General features: G+C 37.2%; 1 pseudogene; it reads right to left on the bottom strand.

The window, feature by feature from the left end:
* Positions 1 to 1,336: 1,336 nt before the first annotated feature.
* Positions 1,337 to 1,455, bottom strand: LOC111735859 (annotated as a pseudogene).
* Between the last annotated feature and the right edge of the window lie 6,012 nt (positions 1,456 to 7,467).

The following is a 7,467-nucleotide window of genomic DNA, read 5'->3' as shown; positions in this document are numbered from 1 at the left end:
ATATTTGTCCTTCAAGGCAGTGGCCCCCAATCTTTTTGGCACCACGATTCGGTGCTCCTATGAGAATCTAATGCCTGATGATCTGAGGTGGAGCTGAGGTGGTGATGCTAGCACTGGGGAGTGGCTGCAGATACAGATGAAGCTTCACTCACTTGCCTGCTGCCCACTTCCTGCTGTGCAGCCTGGTTCCTAACAGGCCACAGACCGGTACCAGTCCATGGCCCAGGGGTTGGGGATCCCTGCTTTAGCATGTCTGAAAATTTAGCTGAGGAGAAGCTCTGCAATTTCTAACCTCCCAGTAAGTAGTGGAAGGGAAGAAGAGTTGGGAGATACTTGAGTGTATGAGCACCAGTGGTCATCCAAAAAGCCTGTAGCACACTGCATGGGAGGTCAAACATAATCTATCAACCGTATGTTATTTAAAGTATTAATAAGGATAACTTCATTTAAGAAAACTACACACAAAGTAAAGAATATTTTAAAAGTGAGTTAATGAACCTGGTGCAAGGCAGGTTCAATTTGGGCATAAGAGGCAAGCAGAAGCTAGAGTCCGAGTCTAGTGATGATGTGTTGGATCTTGCACCATAAGCAAAGCAGGTTCTTTGGCTGTTTTTCCAACATAAACCAACTCTAAACCAATTCAAGAACATGACTTTCTTCCCCTTTAGCTTACAGCCACGGTGTGCTGATAATTATTTAACAACTAGCTCTCTGGGTGTAGTTCTGACTTGTATTTTCGTTGATGTTTTGGTTACTGTTAGAGTAAGACAAATATGAAATAATTAAGATTTATGTTGAAACTTCACTAGTTTGTCATTTATGTGAACAACTTCTTTGCTAATAATTTCCTAACACTGGAAGAATATTTTCCCAATTTTTTTTGTGCTACTCACAATGAAACAACTAAAGGCACCACACACCGAAGTTTAATCTGAATTACTACCATTTTCTCCATCACTTTTTTAGGTCTGGCTAGGCAATCAACAAAACAATAACTCAAGCCTTATTTTGTAGTGTTTGCTGATTTCCATGGTGTGAATACTCCCACCATGGCCCCTTGCTGCTACCATCATGATGTCCTTGATTACAGAATTGAGAAGAAATGCACAGTACCACATTATTATCTAATTTTTACTATACATATAAAATAAACATAAATAACTTCAAGAGCATAGATAATAATTACAGAGTAAAATAATTAAGAAGTGATAAATTTCTGGTATTTTTTCCTATATATTTTTTTTATTTTATTTTTTAGGCAAGGCAACCCTTGGTTGACCTCACAGATTGCAAGGATTTGTCAGTTTATAATCCGTTTTTTGTTTTTTTTTTTTTATGCCTACAGCACCTGGTCTTCCTAGGTGGTCTCCCATCCAAGTACTAATGAGGCCCGACCCTGCTTAGCTTCCAAGGTCAGACAAGATCGGGCTTGTTCAGGGTAGCGTGGCTGTAGACTTTTTTCCTATATTTTTAATATAATTCATTTCATTGTAAGTTTATATAACTTACTTTTTAATTATGGCTTTAACAGCTGGGTTGCAAAATTCCTGAAAATTCAACAATCAACTCTCAGGGGACAGAGCAGACTCCAACCAGCATATCACTGGTCCAGTCATGGCCTAAATATGCAAAATACTAACATGCAATCCACTAGTATCCTTCAATATATAAGCATATGTGAGCTTTAGAAACTTCAGAGAACTGGGCGATATAGAAAGAAACAAGGCCAACAAAAAAAAAAATTACACTGAATATTTATAGCAACCAAAAACTACTGGGATATAAGGCAATGAGTTTGTCAAAAAGGGCTTTTGCATTGAGAGTTCTATAGATAAGACATCTGGTTACAGATCCAATCAATATCTATTCTCCTTATAGATGAGACTGCCAACTGCCTACCCAATATCCATTCTTCCCTTCCTACTAAAAGAACACTGTTATTTGGAGCAGCCACGTACCCAATTAAGAAATTGTACTTTCCAGCCTCTTTTGCAGCTAGGAATAGCCATGTGACAGTTTAAGCCAATGAGAAGTAGAAGCCACTTGGTAGGACTTCCAAGAAAGCTCACCTAAAGGATTCATTCAGCTGGCGCATAACATTTCTCCCTTGGTCTTTTTCTTCTGTCTGGAATTTTGTGTCAAGGTCCTGAGACCTTAAGGCTGAAAAATCTATGCTTGAGATATTGGAGCAGAAAGATGGGACCCTGATGACATCGCAGACCATCCTGCCACCCCTACACTGTCTACCTCCAACACCACATTACATGAGGAAAACAAAACAAAAAATCATAACTAGATTAAGCCACTCTCACTTGGATTTTATGCTACATGCAGCCAAAAAAAGAAGCCTAATTAACAAGTGATCAACTTGAGACAACTGGAAAAGATTGTCAAATAAGAATATAATAAAGCTCAGCCATCAGCACCGCCATTTCTGTTTAAAATGTAACTAAGAGTCCTCATTCAACCTACCACTAAACATTTACAAGGACCAGAAAGAAAAAACTAGGGCTGGCCGTTAATGTATTCTTAGAGTTTGAAAGAAATTTCAACTAACTTTGAGGCTGTTAAAGCAGGAATGAGAAATAATTGGTGACCTGTGGGTCACCCTTTGCTACCAGAAGCATAGGAACAAGACTAAAAAGAAGGTAGAAAAATAGTACATCCCTCTGCGACTATATCAGCCAATGCTTCTTTGTTGCCAAATAATAGAAATCCAATTCAAATTAGCATAAAGTTCAGGCAGAGATTAATCTAGAGGCTTATATAATGTTAAGACTCAGCTCCTCTTTGTGTTTTGACTCTGGCTTTTCTTCTGTGACTGAATTGAATGGATCTCAGGCTCTATGTGGTAGACCTCAGCAGCTCCAGGATCATGTTCTCCTGGGCTGAAAGCAGAAGGAAAGAACATCTATCTCTTTCTCAGCCTGGGAACATTATGTCTCATTGTCTCTGCCTGGGTCACAACCCATCTTTGAATGAATGACTGTGACCAAGGGAACATGCGATGCTCTGATGTGCCATGCCAGAGCCACCTGTCTCCTCCTTTGAAAAGCGCAAAGTGGAGCAGAATCACTTATTGTCAAGTTCTACCAGCAAAGAGAATAAAGATATGCAAAGCTACACTTTGGCCACTTTCTCAATTGATCTAATTTTCTGAGAAGTCATCACTTTGGGAAAATATGCTCTAGTGAAATAATTCCTTCCCTACTCCCATCCATATCAGCCCTGGAGACTAGAGAAGGGTTATTTCTCTCAAAGAAAAGTTGAACTTGAAACCAGAACAGGAGAGAATATATATATAGGATGGCAAAAAAATAATGTCCATTATACCTATTGTTAGCTCTCAGATCAGAAATTTGGATTTTGTACTAATGGAGAACCGATCAAGTCCCACTCCTTGGCAGTAATTCATTCTGAGAAATCATTCCATAGACTTCTCCAACAGTACTACACCTCTTTCTATGTACATCGGAAGATGGCAACTTCAAGGAAACAACTAAGCAGGAAGACAGGGAGAAGGAGCATGAAGGCAGTCTATATCATCCAGTCCTCAGCATAAAACCTTGGAGGTTGGCAGGGAAAGGAAGAACAGCACTGGATGAAGTAAATGCTAGGGATTACAATTTTTCGTGTGCCACAATGAACCATGGAGTCAGAGGCAGTGAAAATACAATAAGATGCTGAGTCAGCGAGTCAGTGCCACACCACATGAACACCTACCAGACACCAAGAATCAAACTGGAGGCACTTCATGTCAAAAACAAGAGGATAATGATATATTTACCAAGCATACAGAAACAAAAAGTAAGCTAGGGACACATATCAATTACAGACAAAGACTTAAATAGCACAAAAAGATGAATTTATGATGCCAAAAGAAACAAACCACCATAAATCTTTAAAAGTCGATCACTAGAAAGTATAAAATGTTATAAACACGAAAGAAAATTGTTCAAAAATATTAATTCATAGTGACAATAATAAAAATAAAATCACTACCTGTCAAAATTTACCAGTAATGTAGTGTTAATATAATAGAGGACTGTTTTAGTCATTTATTCAGTCAAGGAACAAACTACCCCAAGACAAAGATTTTAAAATCAGTTTTCTAAAATAAAGAAAGAAAGAAAGAAAATAAAAAGAAAATCAGTTTTCTCTTTCCCTCTTTATTGTATCAACCAACAACTTCCTTGAAACTGAATAGCCTTGAATAGTTCTGTTTTCATAATGGTCTTTGTTCTACTTGCTGCATTCTTTATTTTTCTTCTTTGCTGACCCCTACGCTATATTTCACCTATCCAATAATTTACTTAATATGACATTTTATTGACCTATAGTTTTCACTCAAATATATTTACTTTAAAGGTTAACTGGTAAATAGGAAAATATAAGGCAAAGACAAAACACAGGCCCATGCCCTTGGAGTTAAGAAGACAAGACAAGAAATGCATAAGAGGCAGATAGGGGAGGTATACTGGTTTGATAGGGCTGCTGTAACAAAGTGCCACTGACTGGGTAGCTTAAACATCTTTACCAACAGTTGGTTCTGTCCCTACTTAGATATCATGGTTCTTGCAGGCAACACCTCACACATATTGTCACATATTATTGCTAAGAGAATTAACGGTGTCAATGTGACCCCACTGGGAAAGGAGGACCACAAGCTTACTTCTCCAAGATTTCACCCTTTCACCTTTTACCTCTGCTGATTTTAATCTGTATCCTTTCACTGTAATAAACTATAAGTGTAACTATAAGAGCTTTTCTGGATCCTGCGTGTCAGTCTATCAGATCATCACATCTGAGAACTGTCTGGAGGAATTCTGGTTCAGACTCTTGAGTGAATACCCAAATGAGTGAGAGAAGCCAAATGCTTTAGCTTCTACCTGTAGATTTTTTCTACCTGTACTCAGAACAGTCAGGACTTTTACACAGACCTAGCCCATTACTTTTGTTTTTATCTCTATATCAAGTCCTGAAGCTGAACTGACATACCTAGAAAAATATCTGAATGAATTGACAAAAAAAATTCATCCTCTACAGATTTAGCAAAAGGAAATGCTCACACACGTTCACGTGGATAGGTGTAGGATATTTATTCTACTATTCAATTTTAAGTAAAAGATTTAGAGGCAATTTATACGTCCTTCAACAGAAATGTTACAATACAAAATAGAATATTCTTACTATGGAATATTATGTGCCTGGGTACTTATGTAAAATACAATCCAAGAAAGATTGTTGGAGATAAAAATCAGGTATGCTGAATAAGCTTCATTTTTGTAAAAACAAAAGAAAATTCTTGTTTCGTGCACATTTGGAAAAAGAGCTGGAATCTCACCAATCTGATGCCAGTGGGTACCGTGAAGCAAAGAAAGGAGAATAGAATAAAAGATTTCTTTGGTGATATTTAAATATTTTTCAACCGCATGTCATTTTTGTAATTTTCACAAATGTTTGAAATACTAGACATCCCAACACTTAATCATTTTGCCATTATTTCAATGCCAAAACCACCTGGCAGTAGTCAACAAAATTCAGCATTGCTAGAACTGGTGTTGCTTTACCTCCACCTCTCCCTCTGGAGAAATGTGACCTGAGCTGTGCTCCTGGTTTAGTGGATGGGATCTGACTCACCAGGTGTGAGAATAGGTAGCTGGAGGAAAGCTGGCAGACACCCTGCATGAGAATGAGGCTCCTTCACAGGTGCTCATCTGACCTTCTGTACCTTGTCATAAAGATATTTAAAAGCTAAGTATGAATGCCCTACTTTCCTTGCATCGTGGAACACACTAAACAGGATTTCCTCCCATGAACTCTTTCTCTATACCCTGAGAGGTTAGGTGAGTTCCCCACTACTGAAGAGCAGGCTGAGTACTGAGTGTGAGTTGTGACCACTATGGGATGATAATGAGCACCTTTACTGCTTATATTCCTGCTCAGTCAACTGGTGGTAGGACCTCCTGCAAGTACAGTACTTCTCTAAATCTGTTTTCTTCGCCTGTAACATAAGGATCATGAATCAATAATTTCTAATGTCCTTTACATCACTACAATTCTAACTATATTATCACAATAAATTAGCTCCATTTTCCTTCACCTGGACACATCTTCCTCCCCTCTACATGGATAATGCTTCCAACCAAATCCTCTTGTCATTTCCACCAAGAGAAGGAAAGGTTAGACTTATATATAAAAAAACAGAGTGGTTCTTATTGGGAAGGATCATCATCATTCACATTAACTCCTCATCTAGCATGAGAATAAAGATTACCATAAAATTTTTTCATATTTAAAATAAGGCTATGCACTTCATATTAGTTGTATTATATAATTCCAATTCTCACCAGCAATTTGTCTTTTGAGGTTTATCAAGATGATAAATTAAAATTTTGATTAATGTAAAGTACACATTTCATATTTATATGTCCTCTTTAATTTTCTGTATGAATGAAGAGGGAATATTAATCTCTGACAAAACAGTAAGTCTCAATGTGGAGAGAATAAGGAATAGGCTTCAATCTTAACAGAAATGTAATTCAAAGAGCTTGCAATCATTTTCAATTTCTAGGACCAACTTCTAGATATTCCCAATGTTTATTTTTGTCTCTCAATTTGAAGTCCTATCAGGAAATACAAGAAGAAAAATATTCATTTATGGTCTTCATTTCCAGAATAAATTGAGTTTCATTATAAAACATCCACACTTCTCTACTGCAATTAATCTGCTCACAAGAAGGCCAATGGCAAAATATTAATGGAACACAAATGAAGACTGCTTTGCATGGCAGAATGACCACCACAATCACCCCAGTCGTGACACCAGATGACCCAAGTGCTCAACTCTTCTACGAGTTGCAACATGCATACTGCACCATTAACTCTGTTTCCAAAACAGCTTAGCATTATGATTATCTGAAATTTAATTTACATTCTACTCACTTTTGAAAATATAAATCCCTAAAGTTAAAGGTCCTGGGGAAATATCAGTCAAAACTGTTCTTCAGCACTATATGGACTATTAATATCAACAAATTTATGGTGTCCTTAGAACACCATTTGTGCTTCAGATTTACTGAAGGAGTTAATTTTACATTAAACTCCAATAACATCTGAAAAAAATAATTTTGAAAAACTATACATATAGTGACTAAAAAGTGATGTTATATGAAGCTCTAATTTAGCTGATGAGCACTTTCATGGAATAGCTGTGAATCGCAGATTTTGTTAAGATATGAGGAAGGCACAAAATATATAAATGACAAAGTCCTTTTCTTAAAGAAATGTACACTCTGCATGGGACCCAGAGCATGGAAGCTAACACTGTAGTTTGGTAAAGAGTGGTTATGAACAAATTTGAAATCAAATTGAGAATATAAATGCTGGGAGTCATCAGAGAAAGGTGTAAAACAAACCAGAAGGTGTGAAACGTACATAGCTACATACTCAGAGGAGCTTGGTTAA

The sequence above is a fragment of the Pteropus vampyrus genome, unplaced genomic scaffold (genome assembly GCF_000151845.1).
Source record: "Pteropus vampyrus isolate Shadow unplaced genomic scaffold, Pvam_2.0 Scaffold15, whole genome shotgun sequence".
Lineage (NCBI taxonomy): Eukaryota > Metazoa > Chordata > Mammalia > Chiroptera > Pteropodidae > Pteropus > Pteropus vampyrus.
Note: the sequence above shows the minus strand (reverse complement) of the source record. Positions and strands in the feature narration are given on the sequence as shown.